Source organism: Festucalex cinctus, chromosome 19 (assembly GCF_051991245.1).
Source record: "Festucalex cinctus isolate MCC-2025b chromosome 19, RoL_Fcin_1.0, whole genome shotgun sequence".
NCBI lineage: Eukaryota > Metazoa > Chordata > Actinopteri > Syngnathiformes > Syngnathidae > Festucalex > Festucalex cinctus.
In genome coordinates, this window is record NC_135429.1 from 11,881,682 (window position 1) to 11,903,946 (window position 22,265).

General features: G+C 39.7%; 1 protein-coding gene across 1 annotated transcript in view; it reads right to left on the reverse strand.

Annotated features, from left to right (window-relative positions):
• Nucleotides 1–3,527: 3,527 nt before the first annotated feature.
• LOC144007951 (uncharacterized) overlaps nucleotides 3,528–22,265 on the reverse strand; it is a 31,349-nt gene continuing 12,611 nt past the window's right edge. Inside the window, exons 6-9 of the mRNA XM_077507946.1 lie at nucleotides 18,684–18,797; nucleotides 18,394–18,442; nucleotides 6,466–6,629; nucleotides 3,528–3,619 (exon numbers count right to left, since the gene is read on the reverse strand). The gene's annotated coding sequence lies outside the window, so the exon portion shown is untranslated. The remainder of the gene's footprint in view (nucleotides 3,620–6,465; nucleotides 6,630–18,393; nucleotides 18,443–18,683; nucleotides 18,798–22,265) is intronic.

Below are 22,265 nucleotides of genomic sequence, written 5' to 3' on the forward strand. Positions count from 1 at the left end.
TAACGTTCACTAAGTGCAAAGGGCCCTTGATGTGGCATCCAATCGGCTGGATGAGACTGATGAACCCCAGCTGAATTGGGGTTCATCTCTCAGGCCACAACTAATCAGACACTTTTAAGCCATCATTGGTTTTGGGGTTTTACATTATACAGGCAAGTCCCAATCCAGAGTCTTCAGTGTACATCTAAACTGCTGGGTCAAAAATAACCCAATATTGGTTAAAGTAAATAAATAAATAAATAAATAAATAATTGAGCTGTCAAACGGTTACATTTTTTAAATCAGATTAATCGCTTAATTTAAAGGGCTTTTTTAATAAACATTTTTTGCCCGCAAAATTTGTGTTCCCCCCCCCCCATTTATTGTTAGGAGGACACCTTCAAAAAATTTGATCCACTGCACATGCTCATCCTCCTCTTTTTTTTTTTTTAAGTCAGTTCATTATTTGCAAAATTTAAAATGGGAAAATATGACCCCAATAGTTTGACATGAACAAATATTCTAAATCTCATACGCAAACATTTATTAAATGCTTGACTTTAATGCATGAAGTTATGTTTATTGATCAAACAGCCTGTGCTACCTTTAACATAACCATCCGCTGTCAGCTAAAGGATCATCTGCGGTTAAAATTAATAGTGTGATGAATCTGTGTTAATAAATGATTAATGCAATATTATTTTTGTGTTTAATCAATTAAAGCTTTAACAGCACTAAAAATATCGGTCACAATTTTAATTGACCCGCTACTTGGGTCAATTTGACCCAATGTCGGGTTGTTTTGTTTTGTTTGTTCCAATTTTTGATCCAGCAATTTTAAGAATATTAGTGCCACATTGGAGCCAATTGCTGTTCCTCCAAGTACTCATCTACTCTTAATACTGCTGGGTCAAAAGTAACCCAAATTGAATGTAATAGATAAACCAGTGTATTGGGTTGTGGAGTTAGCCCAGCACACAACAAAGGGGTAAAAACTACCCATGCTGATGAGTTGAAAATGATACAAATCTTATTAGTAATCGAGCAACATTAGCGACTCACCAAACATTTCCTCAGAAAGTTAGCTTGAATCTACTTCAAATTCTGTGCACAACAAAATAGTCCAAAATGGCAACCAGCTTCATGTATTCAGTCCACCAAAATCTACAAGCTCAAACTAATTGGCCAATCTTCACCAAATCCACAGCTAAGGAATGAATGAATTCGGAACACAATCCAGCGTTTTTGGTGCTTTATCATTGAAAATCTTTTCCAAGACCAAAAGTATGTTACTTTAGGTTTAGTGTCAAGGCACTTTGAGAGGGGAAGCGTGAAAGGTACAATGAGTTTATTTTCCTGAGAGAAAAAGAAGGGGAAAATGATTTAACGCAGATATCTGGAATGGATTGAAACACTTCTCTGTGCGTGATGTCACTGAGTGCAGACAAACACCCAGGACAGCAGACGAGAGGAATCCACACTCAAACACATTCCCCGTTTATTTGTTTGATTAATTTGCGCGACGGCGTGCCGTAACCTCGTTCTGTCACGCTCCTCCTTCACGGGTTTATTTTAGCAGGGTGGTAAGTGGCCCCATAATGTCACTGTAATACTGGGTCAGGCTTTTCCGAATGCAATGGTGAGAAAAGCGGCCCAGGAGGAAGGATGAGAGCGTGCGAGATGGGACGAAAACGTCCCTCGTTCATCTTCTGAAAGTAAGTGGTAAAATAAGACGCGCGCACACAAAAACGCAGCTGAAACATGCTGGAAAGATGGCTTACAGTAGTGACGATGCAGGCTATTTTGAGTTTGATTTGAGATCCTGAGACAGAAGAAGCTCAATCTTAGGCGAAGACTGGGAACAATCGGCAGGCGTCGCTCAAAAACAGTCGTTATAAATCTCACAGGTGAAACGTTTTGCAAACAAAGATGGTCCGCGACAGAGATGAAGTATTGTCACATATTTGGAGAAATCATCTCACAGCCTCTTGCTGATGTTTTGAATACTCGAGACAGCAAACAATAACATCCTTAGGTTGTATGTTAAGGAATACAATACAAAATAAAAACATTTCACCGCTTCAGTGCACTTTTGGTTTTGGAGGAATAATTAAAAAATGAATTAACAATTAGCCATATAGGTTTCAACTTTCAATATTACTATTTTGGTCATTGAGCACTAGTAGGGATGTGACAATAACGGCAATATCATGATATTAAATTTGCCACAATGTGTAGTTCTAGCACCCTCTGGTGGTTACTTTATTACTGCAGTTTAATTTTAATTAGCAATGTTTTGGCCACTGCAACGGTTATCTCTCACATAAATCAGTCATACCAGCAAATGTATTCTTTTTTTTTTATGCGGTGAGCTTTTACACAGTATTGTGAGGATTTCTTTTTTTTTAAACTCCCAACCTTCTCACAATATCGTGATAATTATTGTATCATCAGGTTCATACCATGATATTTATCGTCTTGTGATGTTTGCATATCGTTACATCCCTATCGCTCAACCACAAAAAAGATGGAGGAGAAACACAAGTGAGCTCTGTATATGCTATCTGGCTAAAGCTAACGCTAACTATATTTAACTATATGCAAACTCGTATTGCGAGTGCAACTCCCCTCAAGATTTTCTTGTAATAATAATGTCCCAAATCTACAACATTCTTCTTCCTCAATTCATTTCTTTTCGATCCAATTAACACTATGACAAGTGCTAAATTTTGTCTTACCATCGCCATGACAACAACCTGACATGGACAAACACCGATGCAATGGTGACATATGTCTAGACTAGCCTGATATTCACGGGGGGGCACACCCAAGTTCATTTTCCATTCAACGACGACATGAGACAGCGAGAAGTGAAAGCCTTATAAGTCAGAAGTATAAACAGCTGGCCGAGCCTGTGACATCTCAACTGTCACTATCCTCCGAGGTCGCGGATGCAAAATGGACACTTTCACAGCTCCGTGTGTGTTCGCGCATGTGTTTCTATAATTGTACGTGTGCGTCCGTAGACCAGAGAAAAGACGTGTTGAATATTCAACGCTCTGTCGCCTGGCTGTCAAATGTTGAGGAGAAAAGGGAACTAGTCAAATTACCGGCCGTGCTCGATTCTGTCTCCTGCACTGACACATCTGTCAGAGATGGGAACAGTCCACAGCTCTCGATGGTATTCTCTTCTTCCTTTAACTATCATCTGAAGGCATGCGGTCATGTCGCCATGCACATCGCACGTGTCCTCCTCCAAATACAAACACGCACATTAAAATATCTTTTGCCTCACTCTCTCCTTCTCTAATGCAAGCTGTCACACTATTCAATGATGGATACGAAGATCTTATTTAGTGGGTAAAGCCGTGCGGAAGTGAATGTGTAGGTTGAGTTATACGAGAGAAAACAGCATGAAGGGGGCAGATGAACCACATCCTCTCTTGGATGCTTTGTGAGTGCCTCCAAATGGAGGTGTTCAAATCCCACTCTTGACAAGTACCTGAAGTAAACGGTATTGACTTGATAATGCCACTTTTTCGGAACCTACCTTCATGCAAGTTTCTTTTCCACTTTAGTTAGTCTAAGGGTCTGCAATCTGTGGCTCTTTAATCCCTTTCCCGTGGCTCTCTGAAGATCTCTAAAACAATTAGAAATATTTTTTTACATATTTATTTTTCTTAGATAAAATATTCATCTAATGAATTATTTCACTTTTAAAAATGAATAATTAAATATTCCAAAAAATGTCAGTGTCCAAAAAGAGAGCCAAATGGTGGAAAGTGTTTAAAATGCCCCAAAAATTTCATAAAAGTAACCACAAAATGCCCCAAAACAAAAGAAGGCAGAAAATTACCATAAAAAGTCTTTGGAATTGTCCAAAAAATTGGTTAAAAAAAAATGCTGAAAATATTCAAACGATAAGATATCAAAAAACAAAAGAAGAAAGCTTAAAAATTACTGTAAAATGTACATAAAATTTCCAAAAGCAAGTCAGAATTTTTTATTTTAAAGGCAGAAAAGATCAACAACTGTAAAAAGTCAAAAAACAAAAAGAAATCATAAAAACCACCATAAAATGTCAAAATTGCCCAAAACAAAAATAAAAAAGTCAAAGAATCAATTTAAGAAAAGGCAGAAAATAAAATGTTCAAAAAGTTACCATAAAATGTCCCAAAATCAAACAAGAAATCCCCCAAATTACCATAAATTGTCCACTAAATTGCTAAAAATGTCAAATTTGACAGAAAGGAAGAAAAGTTTAAAAATATATGAAAAACTAAGTATGAAAAATTGCAAAAACCAATCCAAAAAATGGAAGCCAAACGGTCGAAGAAAAATGAATCTATACATTGGATGCTGCATATTCTTCTATTCTGGTGCTGATCTAATTAGCTCTTGGGCCCTCAGTACATTTGACATGCTGATTTTTCATCACAATCTTCAAATGTTTTGCGACTCCAGACAGATTTTTGGTTGTTTATTTGGCTTCAAATGGCTCTTTTGACAGGAGAAGTTGCCGACCACTGAGTTAGCCGCTCGAAGGGCTAGTATGTAAAGTATCTCTGAACTGATTCGACAATGAACTTAGCCTCAATTAGCTGATATGACCTGCAGTCATCAACATTCATCATTCAACGAGACTACGATGATGGTAACGAACATCCCATTGAAGGTTACAGTGTCACCCCATCACCCTCCTCTTCTGTTTCTGTCACATTAATGACAGTTGTAACTCTGGTGATTAATGCTTGAGGAAATGAGAGCGCTGCCAGGGACAAGCGGGAACACTGTAACTTCCAGTTTTCCGCTGAGGCTGGAATGCTTTTGGTGCCCAACATTGAGCCGTTAGCTAATTGGCTAAATCAGCTCACTGGGGCTTAATTAGAAGCAGCTCACAAACACCCCGATTCCAGAGGCTCTTTAATTACCCCCAAATTCGTGAGGAGAGAGGGGTGCTTTGAGCTCTAATTAACCGGCGGTGGTGTACAAACGTGTGCGTGGGCTTTTGTCACCCATAAAATGACATCAATGCACACACACAGGGGGTATCCCCTTGTGAAGCCAGACATGTTAAAAGAAAGCGCAAGCCAACTGTTTAAGAGAATGTGATAAAGATTTGTGCAGTAGGTAAGTCACAGACAGCTTTGTGAGGGAGTAGGAACTGGGCGGAGAGGTAGACTGAAGGAGTGTAACAAAGTGTGTGAGAGAGGGTGATGAAGATGGAAGGGTAAGTATGGTAGCACACTCACGTAAAGGACCAGTGTGTGTTATCTGTCCTATCGCTGTGTTTGCCAGCCATAGAGGCGACAATTCTTAGTGGAGTCTAACTCTGTACAAATAGTGGTAGTAATTAAAAGTGATTGATGTAAAGATGCGCTAAAATGTTTTAAACATACTAGTCACTTCATTCCATACACCAGAACGATCTAATGAGATTCGATATACAAAGTTATTTTAACAGAAGTGGCAATTAGTAAAAGTAAAACTAATTAGACTCCTTTAATAAACAAAAAAATAACAATTGTACATACCTACAACATTAAAAAGTAGAAGCTACTCCTATAGCGGTGCCAAAGTGCCAAACAGTGGATACATTTGGTCAGATTATCCCTTGACATCCTACAAGAACAGGGGTCAGCACCATTGACTGTCAAAAGAGCCATTTTAGGCCAAGTAAATAACAAAATCTGCCTGGGGCCACAAAATCTTTGAACATTGTGATGAAGGAAACAGACTGTTAGCGTTAGTCTAATGTACTAAGGCCCAGGTGTCAATTACAGCTGAACCATTACAGAGAACCATCCAATACTTTGAGATTCTTTTTCTTCTACCTTTTGTCTTCAATTTTTTTTTTTTTATTTCTTCAGACTTTTTCATACATTTTACTTTTTCAGACATTTCTGCCTTTCTGTCAAAATTCTGACTTCCTTCCTTTTTTGGACAATTTATGGCTTTCTTTTTTGAAGAAAGGTTTTCTGCTTTATTTGCTATCAATTTTCTGTCATTTTGTGGACATTGAATGTTGTCTCCCTTTTCTTTTCTGCTTTTTTTGGATTACATTTTCTGACTTTTTTTGGGGCAATTTTGTGTACATTTCCTCTTCCTTTTTGGACATTTTATGATGACTTTTTAGACTTTTTTTTTTTAACTTTTCCATCTACCTTTTGTCTCTCTCTGACAACTTACATATTTGGGCTCTAACATTTTTTGAATATTTAATTTTTTATTTTTATCTAAATGTTTCAGCTAAAAATTAAAATGTTAAAAAAAAACTATTTGTACTAGTTTTTTAAGAACGCCACAGGCAGTCACAAGAAGAGGGAATATAGAGCCACATGTGGCCCCAGAACCACAGGTTGCAGACCCCTGTACTAGAGTAATAGAATTATACACAGCTCTTTTTAACAGAACTGATTACAAACATAAGGGTGACCACTTTTTTTTTTGCCATAATGCAATAATAATAATGACATTTTTGCCTACCTTATGGGATGCACACACATACAGCAGTGCAGTGCAGCAATCTGACAGTCGTCCCTCTCCTGCCTGACTGCAGTGAGCGCACCTTCAGCCATTCATCAGTGTCACCCCGTCGCCGCCGGGTACAGCCCGGAGCCCATCGCGTCTTCATTACAGTCCAAATAAATCTGCGTTGGAAAAAAAACAAAAAAAGCCCACAGATGATTTATTAGCTTCCGATGGCGTCACGCTGGTTAGCATGGTCCGATGCCACTCAGGCCCGACGAGACGCTTCTCAGACATGAGCAGCGGAAATGTGAGGTGACAGAGGGACGTTAGTGAGATGATACCAGTCGCTGATGTCTCATAAGATCCTGTAAAATGTCTTTTGAGTGCTAGGGAGCAATTTGTGGAGGATAGGTTTTGCTTTGTGCAACCAGGTGTGACTCACAGGCCACATGTATATTGTAGAAAGGTAGAGTAACACTTTTATTTTTGACTGGGTTAAATCTATAATGGAAAATAAACTAAAAGCTTGACAGATTTTCCTTTGTCATTTACAGCTTAGACACGAGGACAGACTTGACGTGCATAAGTAAGATAAGAAGACTACTGTAGTGTGATAAAGACGCGTGGGGGATGAGAGTCAGTCAGAAACGGAAGGCGGCGAATCAGTGGGAAAGCGAGCATAGAGGTTGGACGCTCCCCTGGCTCTCCGCTCCATGTGGTATCAGGATGAGGGATTGCCTGCCAGCACTCGGCCCAAGCCTCTACTCAGACTCTACACAAGGATTCCCTACTGAAACCATTAGTCTGGGCATTAAACGCTATTAGAACACACACGCTTTTACTTTGATTTTTTTTGCTGCCCTTTAATGCTTTTTCACTTCAAATCGTGTGTATGTGTGGTCATGTTGTTTACGCGGCTGCGGGTGTGTCCCCCGTGTTCCAGGTGTAATTGGGTTAGTGACAACCATGACAATGTGACACCTGCACTTCTCAGTTTGCTCCACTGAGCTGGCCTGGAGTCAGCTGGAGCTTATTCTACTATCTGGACCGACCAATCTGGGGTTCTCTTAGGGCTGAGAGTACTGCGACGTACACCTGGATATTGCAACTTAGAAGGAGATCCAATTTAAAAAAAAAAAAAAAACTACAAAATATTTATCAACAACAACTACATGAAAATATGTTCGTGGTGATCATTTTTCAGAGGTTATTACAAGACTGTAAACCGAAGAGGTAAGTCTAAATTTAAAATTGTCGTATATTTTGTGCCACAATATGCCAGGAAGCATTGACTGTATATAGATGATTTGTAATTAAGAGCAAGAAGAACAGGCAGAGATGGTCCCCTACTAAGATGCAGTAATAGACTGAGTGAAGGTATAATTGATGTTGGGCCAAAACTTCACAAGTCACAATTTGGTCTCTCCCCCCAAAAAATATATGTTCACAAGTCAGTCCATACATATGGGTTTTGTATTTATTTATTTATTTATTTATTTATTTATTTATTTATTCATTCATTCATTCATTTATTTATGTATTGATTATTTTTACGAAGTTTTGACAAAGCTTAAGTGTTGCATTATGAAATCTAAGTGCAGCTTTGTGTTTAAGCTTAAGTGTTTGATGATGTAATTTTAATGGTTGACCAAACATGCTATTTTGGGGGGTTTCCTGAAAACTGATTTTATAAGTACAAGGCCAGCGATATGCTTGTGAATATTGTTATACTGCATGTTCTGGTTGTATGTTAAAATAGCTTTTGTTTCAATTTTCATAATTACTATATCATCTATGATAAATTTGCATTATATGTTAGTATTAAAATTGTGGATTTTGCATAAAATTAAATTATATGGCTTGGTTGAACATTTTGGTGTTTTAATAGACTATTTTGTTTGATCTTTTGTTTTATGTGGCAGCTTTATGCTTATCATCAACTGGGAGTGACAGTTAAACAGCTTGAGGCAAGCACACTTTGCCTCTTATTTGGAGAACTGTGCAGGCATGTGAACATGTGCCAAGGAGTACTTTTAAAAGCGTGCTTTAATGAGTTTAAACTATATGTGTAGGCGATTAAAATTTTTAGATCGATATTAATTAACCGCATAACTTCAATGGTTAGCACAAATCTCAAATTTTATATCTATTCTAAATGTATGATAAAATGGACAATAAAGTATTTTCCCCTAAGTTTTCATACTCTTGTTAACATGAAAGAAAAGCATGTTAAACTAATGTAAATATGGCTGCATCTCTTAGTCATTGATCCAGTAATTTCATAATAATTCATAGTTAAAATTAAAAAGATGTATTGTGCTGTAAAAAAGGAATGTGATACTTGTTGAAGGCATTTTTCTGCCACTAGATGGCATAATTGCATTTGTAAGACAGTGACAGCTCAGTGCATTTTTCTTTTCGTATGAAGAGCTATCTAATCTTTAACATGAAGTAACGTTTTTAAAATTGTAAAATACAACTTGGCCCAAGTCTCCACAAATATATATATTATTATTAAATGTAATACTGCTACATTTTGACATGGATATGTCTGCTGCCCTGCAATTTGCTTGTGGCCAGTCCCAGGTGCAGTGAGCAGCGATGGGCTTGACTTCCTACAGTGTAGAAAATGGATGGATGAGCTGGACAATTAGGCATAGAGTTGCGCAACGTAACGGAAGGGCTTGTTTGAGCTTGCTGGGGAGTAAAGCTAAAGGTGAGAAGGGTCAAAACTGTGAGGAGAGATTTAATAAGAAGCTGAGGGTTGCCCAGGCGGCTTGAAAAGCAAAGGTTAGGAGAGGATGAGGGATGGGGGGGGTTGCAAAGGTGAAGGTAACTTTTACAATTTTGGCGATGGATGCTTGGGGTAAGGTAAGGAAACAAAGGGAAAGGCAGAGTGAATGTTAGACAGAAGGAGAGGAAAGAAGGTGTTAGGGTGGATTTGAAGGTGAAGGCAGGGGGTATATAAGGTGTGTGTGTAGGGTTGTGCAGGGGGTGTCAGTACAGATGCTCTGTGACCGAGTGTCACAACTCAGGCGAGGAAGCTGAATCCAACAATTAATCACCGGGCCCCTGTGCTTGTAATCAAACTGGCTCGAGCCATGATGTATGAGGCATGTCACAATTACCGAATCTCTCACACATACACACACACGGGGGCTCTCAGAGTTGATCATGCGCACGCATGCATACACATAAGGATGAATAGACACACTATCAACCTCCGGGAAATCACTATGGCGGTCTTCCAAGGCCTCACAAACAAACATCATACAAAGCCGACGCGTTATAATCTTAGTCAGCAGCATCATGGCCGTACCTAGGTGGGAGGTGGGCAGTGATTGGGCAAGTCTGGATAGAAGGGAAGAATTAGTAAGTGAATCCGTGGGAGTGGAGTTCCAATGAGAAGACAGCGAAGACGGATGAAAAGCCGGGACAAGTACGGGAGGCACGCGAGGAGTGAGGTCGCAAATGAGCGAATGACAGTGGAGATAATGAGAGGGAGAGAGAGCAGGAAGTGATGGCTGAGGAGGAGGAGGAGGGATGAAGAGTGGGGGATCCGTGGGGATGGTTGGGCTTGTGAGGATGAAGCTCTCAGTCAGCGCTTTCCGGGGAAGATGGCGGGCAGGCCAGCTGACAGGATGAATAATTTAGGACAAGGTGTGGACATTGATCCCACAATGCACTTGCGCCTGACCACAATGTGCCAAACACATTTCCTCACATGTGCAATCATCTACTGCAGACTCCCATTAAGCCTTTACTCGACAAATCTTACTTTTGTAGTCACAACCACAAATTTTGTTATGTTGTATGATAAAGCAGGGTTAGCATAGCTAATGAAAACTAAAGAATCAGAAATACAACTACAATTGAAAAAAAATTCATTAGTGAAACAAAAATAGAAAAAAAGAGTACTTAACACAAATCAACTTAAATTTTATGTTTATAAAACTAACCAAAACTAAATATAATCGCGAAATTTTGTCAATTAATTTCATACATTACCTTTAAATATTTTGTTATGGCTCTAAAAGCCATTTGGGAATTGTAGTTTAATTTATTACACAATACTTAGTAACCTTTTTCACCATCTTTCACTCAACAAATATTCTATATATCAAAAAACTAAAACTAATGCTCATGCTAATAAAAACTGGGGGGGAAAAAAAACATTTAAAAAAATAACTGCCTTAACCCACTCCAGAAGCTAATTTAAACTAATTGAATTTAAAAAACAAAAGTCAAAAAATAAAAACTGACTACAATGAAAAATCTAAAAACTATAACTCTCAAATAATGGCGATCTGATTTTGATTCTGATTCATAAGAATCAGACAGACGGACTCTTGTATTTAAAATATATAGGTTATAAAATAAGAAAAGCATTTCTTTATGTGGATAAAATATGTTTGTTTTAAATTAATAAAATAATTGAATAATAATAAAATAATAATGAGTCTACAAGAAAAAGAAATATGAGAACTTAAATGAAATACTGATAAAAAAATACACAGACAAATAAGACAGCACTGTTGTTGACAAAATTAGACAGATTATGAATCGGAAAAAAAAAAACAAATTAGATTTTTTTTATGTAATAAAAAATAGTATTGTATTAAAAAACAAGAAAAGGGAACACAACAAAATAAATAGTTTCTATAAAGTGTCATTACCGTACATACAGCAGTATTTCTGTGTTGGTTGAATGCCTTTAAGAGGCATGGCCTAAAAGTGACATCATAATGTGGAGTGTTGGTGAATAATCCAATGTGAGCATCTGGCCGTGAGCTGTGGTCAACAGCAGCTCCTTGCGGGAGTTTTCATTTTTTTGTGTACTTGGCATTTTGATTGCTTGTCTTATTAAATTACCAGCATTGGCGATAGTGGCTCTCCTTGCCCACACATAAGGGCATCACCTAACTTGGGATTTATATTATTTCACCAAAAATGGATGCACTCTTACTCCCTGTTATAATTTTCCCATCTTATCGCTGACAGTGATACCTGTGAATGTAGCCACCTCTCAGTAGCCTGCTCCTTCCTGTTTGGTCAACTCACTTCCTGTCTACGCTGCCTGATACTTCCTGGTTGAGTCACGTCTTTGACCCCTGCCAGCTTTGGGCCGCCAAGCTAAACACAACAGCTTCCACTCCATTTCTGTATGCAAAGAAATACATTTTTGGATCTTTGACAAAAAAATGATGGGGGTCATAACTAACTAGACTGCTCATTTTAATATTTTGTTGGTTTATAACTTGGCACGTCTTGACATTGACTTTTTTTTTGGGTTCCCTCAGGCTGTGGCACAACACAAGATCATTTTTTAACCGTGTTGGAACAATGTTTCTCCCGAATCTCTCTGGCTTTCCCGACACCTCTCCTCTTCATTCATCACGCAGCCTGAACGAGTGACCGAACAATGACCTCACTCGCGCGCGCACGCATGCACGTACACACTCCCGGCAAATGCACAAACATGGCATCAACTCGCACAAAAGCGCGATTAATTCATCACAAACGACGGATACCTTGGAACACACGCTCAAACACGCATGTGGAGGTACACACGCAAACACACACATATTCCCATCACATCCGTTACAGATGGCTTGGCCTCCTCCTCCGTCCTAAATGAATATAAATATGTCTGCTTGACATCATTCATCTGCCAGGGAGCATTCTGCACTTACTCTATCAGCCAGCAGAGGCAGTGTTGTCCCTTCTGTGCCAGAAGAGGAGGAAAGGAGAATTACAACATAAAGATCAGGCCTAAATAGTCAGCTGTGCTCTTTTCTGCCATCCTCATCAAATAATCTACACTATTTCCTTTCCTACAGAATACATTTTATTCTGTAACCATCTCGCATAATCAACAGTGATCCTATCTCCACTCTTGACAGGAAGTGTTCACAATAAAGTATTTGAGAGCCCATTAGCGGCACTTTCCAGCCAGCAGCAACCCGATATCATCGGCGAGAGTCCCGATGACGTTGATGGCCACGTGACAGGACAGTGAAAAAGGCAGCAGATAACATGAGAACTAAATGAAGCAATCGAAATTGAAATAGTTATAATCACCATACATATAATATAAACAGTACCCTGTAGATATATGACACATGGGACTTGCACCTGTTTCGAGCCATGTCCAGTCTGCTACGACACCCACAATGAGTGCTCCTAGTAACAAAGCGTTCATGTGTAGTGCTTGCTGAGTCCTTTGGGAGGCAACAGCGGTTTCGCATTCAACTGGCTGCTTGCAATGTGTGCTCCATATGTCATGAAAGCTATTAAGGAAACACTAGATTAACATTATGGCTAGACTAGTGTCTTTGCAAGTTTGTATCACTTTGACATCCATGCTGATCCATCCATCCATGCGATTACTAGTGAGGACCTTAAGCTGGATATCAAGGGAATCAAATAAATGCTTGCCAAGAAACTTGGCATTTCTGCTCACCAGTAAGACAACTCGGAGCACTACTACAAATATTAGGTTGCACTAGTAGATCACCTTACTGACAAAGTTGCTTTCATTACTACCTTCCACTATTAGGTGACATTACTGATCACTAATAGAGCAACAAGGGCACACAAGTAGAAATTAGTGAAGTGCTAGATGTTAACTTGTAGAAATCTATAATATCAGTTGCATGCAATTCTCAACTAGTGCATATTGTCATAAAAGTATCATGAAATTGGTTGCCCTACTTGTTCTACTACTGCAGGGGTCTGCAACCTGTGGTTCTTTAGTCCCTTCTTCTGTGGCTCCATGTGGATATCTTAAAAAAAATCAAATAAAATATAAATATAAACTGATATTTTTTTACAATTGTATTTTTTTGCATTAAATATTTAATATAATTAATGATTTGGATAATATAAAAATAAATTATTTTAAAAATGTCAGCATCCAATTTTTTAAGTTGTCAGAAAAAAAAGAAAGATGAAAAACTTAAATTACCTAAAAATGTCCAAAAAATGACCATGAAATGTTCAAAATGGCAAAAGAAAAGCAGAAAATCACCATAAAAGGTCCATGACATTGTCATAAATGTCAGAGAATTTAATAAAAAATAAAATAAAATAAAAAACAACGAAAAGGAAACGTTCAAAAAAGAACCATGAGAATTCCCAAAAATTAACATACAATGTCTTTGGAATTGCCAGTCAGAATTTTGTTTAAGAAAGGCAGAAAATAAAACATTTAAAAAGTAGCTATAAAATGTTCACAAAAAATAAAATAAAAGTTCCTGAAAATTACCATAAAATGTCCACAAAGTTGTCAAAAAAAGTCAGAACATTGAATTAATAAAAGGCCAGAAAGAATGTTCAAAAAGTACCCATAAAATGTCCAAAAACAAGACAAGAAATCCCAAAAATTATCACAAAATGTGAAAAAAAAAATTGCCCAAAGGCAGAACAGAATGTCAAAAATAGCCATAAATTGTGTTAGGAAGAAGAGAGGTAGAAAATGACCATCGTATGTCCATAAAATTGTCGAAAGTTTGACAAAATGGCAGAAAAGTCTAAAAATGTAAGAAAAGCGAAGTCTGAAAAATTACCAAACAATAAAAATCCAAATATGGTAGATGAAAGGTAGAAGAAAATTCATCTCGAGACATATTGAATGCTGCAATAATTGTCTTCCATGGTGCAGCTCTAATTAGCTCTTACTGCCTCAGTACATTAGACCAACCCTAACACACGGTTTCCTTCACCACAATCTTCAAATGTTTTGCGGCTCCAGACAGATTTTTGGTTATTTATTTAGCCCAAAATGGCTCTTTTGACAGGAGCGGTTGCTGATCCCTGGACAAGAGGAAGGCAGAGTAATAGAAAAAGCATAAGTCATTCTACTAGAGTGTTGAATTGTCTTACTAGTGAGGACAAAGAGCGTACTTGCCACATAAATGCTTATACAGGTCGCCATACCTGTCTTGTTTCACTTTCACTGTCTGCACAAATCACCACTTGGGGCAGTAGAGGGACGTAATGGATGTCCATCTATTGGACCCGCTCTGTCGTGTCTGTATGTTTTGCGACGAAAACATTGTTCGCGTCCATTACGGCTTGTCCACATCAAATCAAAATCTAATAGTTGGGAAGGGAATTTTTCAGCTCAGGTAGAGAAGCAAGCCATCATAATGCACCCTCCAGTAAAGCAGAAAGCCATATGTCTGCATAGAGGTCAGGTGGAGGTCAGCGTGGAGTGTCTGTCCTCCTCCTCCTCCCTTCATTGCTGTGACAAAAGAGAGCCAGTTTGGTTGCCAGGGAAACAGCCTTTTTTCCATGGCGATGCATGAACACGTGGGACGGGCTGGGCGGCATTATTTCGCCGGTGATGAAGCGCCCGCCGCGTGCATTTTTAATCGGACGACTCGCGGCCCCGAATCCGGGGTCTCATCTAGCACAGGCTGATTATGTTCAGCGGAGCTTGTGACACTGATCATTTTGCCGCTTTTATCATGCTGGGCAGCGCCTCATTGTTACGTTCCCTGACGCATGCACGCAAGCTGAGAAAATGCAGATAGTCACTGCAAACACCTTTGGCGACTCGTACACGAGTCAGGCAGATGCACCTGGCCAAATAAACACGTTCCACGCACGACGCGCGCATTAGGCCAGAGCACACAATTTGGTTTTGTCCTTTGTCGTATCTAAGCGAACACTACTGTTTGGCTTAGCACAGCGGGGGGAGAGAAAAAAAAAATGGTTGCTCACCATGGCAACGCTGTGTGCCGTTCTGCTACAGCTGTGATGTATATGGTGACACTTTTGACCCTCTGGTGAACTCTATAACGAAAGCTAATGCAGCTAGCGTGGGTCTCTGTCTATAAGCATAAATATGATTTTAGATGCATTTGGAGGGAAAAAAAAAATAGGTTCAATTTGTATTGGAGTTATAAAGTGTCGTGATACATCAAAATTGGCTCCAAAATTGTTTAATTAAATTACATCTTAGGAATGCTGGTTGCTTCTGATTGGCTAATTAGCTTTATCGGAAAGATGTGTTTTGTTTTTTTTACTCAAGAAATGTGACCCATTCAACTGCAGCAAATTTCACCTTTCACTTGGGTTTATTTAGCCCTCATTTGTTTCCAGCTCCCCTCTCCGCTATTGTCACACAACACTTCCTCCAAACCTCTGCTGGCACGCCATTTTCGCTGGCATTTAAAGTCAAGCACTCACATGTAAGAAGGGACAAATCCAAAACACATGTAAACACGGCGCAAGAGATCACTCCCCCTCCGGTGGCGTTCTTCCACACATGACGTGACAGAAAGGACGTGGAAAGGTCACAGAACTTTAGCGGGCCCTCCCTCGCACACAAACACTTGCGTCACGGGCCACACAAAGCAACACAAAGCAAAGCAACACTCGCATATGAGCTCCCTCAATCAGCACTTGTCTCCTCATGTCTGGTTTATTTTTGCAGACGTGAAGGGTGCCTTCTGCATGTCTGCCACTAGGAGCGCTGCAGCTTAGCAGTTGGAGATCAGCCGTGTGCTCGGCGGCTGCTGCCGCCGCCTCACTCTGATCTTGTGCAGAGGAGCTGACACTCCATAAAAGCACACAGGCAGACACCTTCTTAATCATCCACATTGTTGTTTTTTTTATTGGGAAACAATTGGTTCCACATGGTGTGAACATAATATTAAGTGGGACATAGCGATAGCTATGCTAACCCAGAATATGTTCAGAAATTATGAAAGTAAATCACAGCATCAGTAGCATATGATGCAAAAATGTCAATACGAGACAAATGAAGTGGCTAACCTTGATAAGCTAACAAATTAGCACCCATGTTACAGTAATTATTGACCTTTAACACATGGAGCATGAAAACTCATTTAAAAAAAATTGTCATAAAGTTCACCATTCTCCTCCAAAACTACTCCTGCCTGGATTTTTTAATATTTTTTTTTTTTGTCTCTGAGCAGGGAATTCTGTTTTTTGTTTTTGACATAGCCGTGCAAGACAACAAAAGTGTCCTGCGGCAGCTCCTCTGCCCTGTTTGTCCAGATCACAGTTCGGGAGGGTCGTGACCTCGCAAAATACACTCAGATCTGCATACTGTAAAAGTGCTATCCCACTGAGAGGAAAGTTGTCGCACTATTGTAGGTGTCACCACGGCAACACAAGGTGAAGCAGGCATTAACACAAAAAAAACAAAAACATGTTTGTCTATAATGCAAGCTAACACAGCTAGCGTGGGTCTCTTTAGATTTCCACAATAAGCGAACATGAAGGAAAACAAGCACTCTTAAGATGGAAAAACATGAAAAAGTTAAAGAGAAAAGTTCAAGAGCAGTGCAGCTAAAATAAATGCTACAAAATGAAGTAAATAGAATGTTGAGAATAAATAAATACATGGAGCAAATATTAAGTCTTATATCATATGTCAGTGTTTCAGTATGAAGTTGTATGTTTCCTCTTATATATGACCCTGTCAATTGTGACCAAAACATACACACACATCCACACCCCCTCCCCCTGACAATGCCAGTGCTCCTGCCACCAATGTTGAGCAGGTGACCTTTTCTTTCGGCTAATCCACACCAAAAAGCCCTAATTACTGCTGCCGCTCCACCAACCTCTGCTGTCCCAATAATCAATACAGCCGATTGACCGGCAGATCACCCCGTCAAGACGCCGACGTCCTACATGTGGCTCAACGTGTGTGTACGCGTTCGACGGTGATGGCATTTCCGCAATAAGCGTACATGAAGCAAAACAAGCACTCTTAAGATGGAAAAAGATTTTTAAAAAACAAAGTTTAAGAGAAGCTATATGTAAAGAGCTCCTGATTAGAATATCCTACTTTTGACCTTTAGCAGTCACCTCACAAAAATAAAAAATACGGCAACAGGTATGTATTGTATACAATAAGTACTGTCATTATTTCAACATACAGTGGCAACTAAATAAATATATATGGTGCTGTTTGTGGGTTTCTCAAAAGTCAATATGTAACAAACCCCATCAAGTCATATACTTGCTGAGGTGTAAGGACCTAAAATTAGAAACCACAAAAATCCTGTGGCAATTTTTATTTGATGGTCTTGAATCTTGGTGGAAGTTAACGGCCATTAATTTTAGCTGATTCATTTTTGACTGACCTTGTTAAAGAAGAGCACTTCAGTTCAATGTGAACTATAGTAAGAAGGTAAATATTCTGCTTGCAACAAAATTAATTCATCAAAACAAAAGCCTTAATGAGTTTTTCTTTTGGTTGTACATTCCAAAAAAAATTAAACTTGTACACCAATAAATTTGTGTAAATGTGATAAAAACACTCCAGTACAAATAAGTCATGTTATCAATGTAGCCACTGAAGCTAACGGTTTGTTTACAGTGCTAATGCTAGCTTAGTATTGCTAGCACTGCTTTTTAGTGAAGCTAGATAAACATTAACTCTGACTATCATGACTATGCACTTTCACAATTGCTTGGGAATCTTGCTAGCAGTTTTTATGGTGCAATCATTTTTTTTTAATTGATTTAACCTTCCAAAAAAAACAAACTTATACAGCAATAATTTTGTGTAAATGTGCTAAAAACAGTCTATTACAAATAAGTAAATGTTACCAGTGTAGCAACTGTGCAGCTGTCATGTCAGTTCGTTTACCGTGCTAATGCTAGCTTAATATTGCTAGCACTATTATTTTGGTGAAGCATGATATTAACTGTGACTGTCATGTCTATGCATTTTAACAATCTTGCTAACAGTTTTTATGCTACAATCTGCCACTTCAAGTACATTTCAGTCTGTTCTTGTTACTTACACTAGGAGTTAAATCAGTTTCTCTGATTGTTTTGTGTTTTTGACCCAAGTAGGTGTACTTCTTAAGTATACGCAGGTGTGCAGACAGTAACTATAAGATGAGTTGACAGCATAGTATGCACATCACCAAAAGCATTGTAACATTTCCTCACCTGTATTTGTGTGTTGTTGACATATTGGTCGTGAAAGGCCCGGGAGACACTGCAGGAGAAACACACACACACACAAAAAAAGTCAGAAACAATGTTATCAGACAGGAGAAGGAAGTTCCATTTTCGATGCGGCTACAACAACACAGCCATATCTGTGAAAACTCCATTTCCTCCCGTGTTCTTTCTCTCCGTGTCACTCTCGCTGACAGACTTTGATTGTACGAGACAAGTTAATGAAAAGCTACAGCGCAGAAAGAAGGCTGCACCTGCCAGTGCGCCAGCGTGCATACCTGCAGGCGCGTTTGTGTGCCTGTCTTCAGGTCCTCCAGCAGTCCCGCAGCCATGACGAGGGAGTTTCAGAGTGATGAGATGTACAGGAGACGGTTGCCTAATGTGACAAAAAACTGAGGCAAAGAAAGAAAATTAGATTCTAGAACAAACGTGGCAACTAATCATTAGTCTATTAGCATAATTTAGTGTTACATTTAATATTAAACCTCTTGAGTATCAAAGTTATGTGTGTAAATAAAATCATCTTTTTGGAACAACCGATGTACTGCACTACTCAGTCTTGCTATGGTGACAAATAGCTGCATTTTGGCTAATCTACAAGCTGCTGCATACTAGGTCAAAAGCAGTCAATAACGTGCAAACTGTCCATAGTTATGATGCAAGGATTTTAACCTAGCACATGTTTTAATTCTTGGGATTCGTAACTAGAAAACAGTCGTGGATGATGAAGTGGACAGCTGAAGCATTCCCTGAAGTAGCAATATATAAGGCTATAATGCTATCTAATGACATAAATAGGTGCATCACGTTGATATACTGGCTGCACGGGTAGATTTAAAAGTGTCCTATCGGCGTTAAAGCTGCAATAAATAAAGCGTGCAGTGTCTCGTATCGCACAAAATGGCCGTAATATATCTGTGGATGTGAACAGATTCAATAACAGTGACTCAACAATTGCCCTCTCGTCAATAAAATTGTGCGTATGTTGTTGCTCCATAGGTGCTTATAGAGTACAATAAAATATGTTCAAGTCTTCCACCAGAAAACCCATTTTATACAAAAGGACCTCGTCTTTACCTTAAAACAAATACATTTCTACTAATTGACTGACCATAAGATAATAGCTGCCACCTTTTTTTTTTTTTTTTTAAAGGGAAATCAAAAAAAATATTTGCAATGTGTGAACACTGAGCCATTAATGTCCATATGGTTGGCAACAAAAATGAGTATACCCCTAGAAAAAATGTCCAAATCGGGCCCAAATTTTCAATATGTGTGGCGAATATTGTTTGGCAATCTTATAGCTATAGACCATCTCTATGTAGAGGAAAAAAATCAAATTAATTTTTGTCAGATCCTCAGTTATTTGCCAAGGGGTGCCGTACTGAACTTCCAATGTCCAGTGTGAGAGTGATAATACAAAATTTAACACACCAACAACTCATATGACGCCAGGGAGGAAAGAATGACTAATTGGGCCCAATTGGGACATTTTCACTTTAGGGGTGTACTCACTTTTGTTGCCAGCCGTTTAGACATTAATGGTTGTACAATTAGCCCTTCGAGACGAAACAACATTGTTACAATAATCACATCAGATTGTAGCAAAGTACAATTTCTTCAGTGGTGTCCCATCTAAAGATGTATTGAAACATTTACACAAATGTGCGTGCATGTGTGGACTGAAGACGTGCAACCCCACAGAGAGCTGCCCCAGTCAGGCCGACCCGCTGAGTGAAAACCTGTGGTAATGTTTAGTTTTCGGGGTGAAGAAGAAGGTGAGGAGGGGGAAGGAAGGAGGAAAGGATGAGCGGATGACAAGGTTGAAGTTGTGTGGTTCGACCGAGAGCAAAGAGAAGTCTGAAGGTGGGGGGGCGGGACGGGTCACAGAGGAGAGACGGTGAGAGGGAGTCAAGGAAGGATGAAAGGTCCAAGCGGGACAGCGTTTTCGGAGAGAGGTCCCACTTGGTCTCGTCAGTCAGCCGTCGCTCACTGACACCTGAACCTCCGCTGACCCGGTCGTGACTGCCCCTGTGGTACAGGAGATATCATGAGGGGGGCTCAACTTTGGCCTTTCAATCGCCACCACTGGCAGCTCCGAAGAGCTTCACCCAAGTCCTTTTTCACTCTCTTCCATGCCTTCATTCCTTTGCAGCAGCTCAGACTTGAATCACCAAAAGTCATTTATAAACCAAAAGAATACTGTTACTTCAATAGAGGGCATAGGCACACAATTGCACAATGAAAGGAAAGTCAATACAAGAGCCCCATTAAAAATTCTGACTAAATGGTTTTAAATGTATACCATTCCTACTGTTGGCTCCAGATCAAGTCCAAGCCCCGGTTTTGTCTGTGGTGAGGATGTTCCAAATCTGTGGTCAGTGTGACTTTGAAGGCCCAGCAACAGTCACATGCTATAGTGGTTGAGCGACATTTTCGTTGTCTTCCGGCCCTTTCGGTTGACTGTGAAATCTCAAGTTATTCTTCTCCAAACTGCTCCGTTGGCGGTAAGTTGTTCCTAAGGTCTAAGGTCAATATTTAGCTTGCTACACAGGGAGCATTTTAGTTGGTCCTTGTATCACAATTTTGGTCTTCCTTGATGTCTTTTTCCTGCGTCTTACTCGCTATGAAAAGTGATACATGGTAGTCCGGTGGGATCCATCCATACAACATGTCCTGTCCAGCGTTGTTTCAAATTTGTGGCTTCCACACTAACGAGCTCCAACACTAGCACTGGCAAGCACTCCAGGGCGTAAGTTGTGTTTCGCTCGAGGCCAGCTCAGACAGGCTCCGATTCCCGATAGTCCTTGGATGGATGGACGGACAGATGGATGGAAGGAAGAGGAATGATGGATGCCTTGATGCATGGACAGATGAACAAAAGAGTCATGGCTGTCTGGCTGGATGGATGAGGAAAGATGGCTACATGGATGGATGGATGGAAGGGGAAGATGGATGAATGGATGGATGGATGGATGGATGGATGGATGGATGGATGGATGGATGGATGGATGGATGGATGGATGGAATCACACAAAGTCCTTGAACTTCATGTTTTGGCCATTCTGTTAAATTGGAATGTGAACTTCTTGCAGTTCCATGTGTGCTGAAATAACAGTACCTCTGTCTTTCTCTAAAATTGACTTTCCAGACAGCAAGACATACACACACACAAGCACGCACACCCTTGCATCCCTGGAGAGTAAGGCCTAATCCCGGGTTTACATTGTTAGGACAACAGGGATAATCCTGCTAACAGGGTGTTTATCTAGAAAGTACAACCACTGAATCCTCAACACATGCCGTATTGACCCAAAGCCCGAGAGCAGGCAAGACTGCGAAAAAGACTGCAAAAAGAGAATGAAGAGACACAAACATGAGTGGGAAGTAATGGAAAGTGACAGGGGACTGCAGCAGAGCACAAGCAGATTGAGAGACGAAGATGATAAAGGAAGGGAGATTGCGTGCGGATGAAAGACGGTCTGAGCTGTCAGGCATGCAGATGAGAGCGTGATGGCATCAATGCAGGACAGGACGCAGGCGCTCCCTGCGGACCACGCGCACCACTGAGAACACATACGCCAAAGAGCATTTAAGCCTTCATTAGCGATAAAAACCACGGAGCACTGAAGAATGCTAATATGATAATACAACAAGCCACGCTGGGACTTGAGAGTCACATTAGGATGAATCTGCTCTCAGCATTCACTCACTGCAAAGTGGTCAAAATCAGTGAGTCATTTATAGCTTTTTTTTTCTATTTCTTCTGCATTGTATTACACTGCTCGATGTACATTAGCATACATAAGGAAATGCATCACATGAGATTGGTTGGAGGTAGCATACGTCCCAGTAAAGTC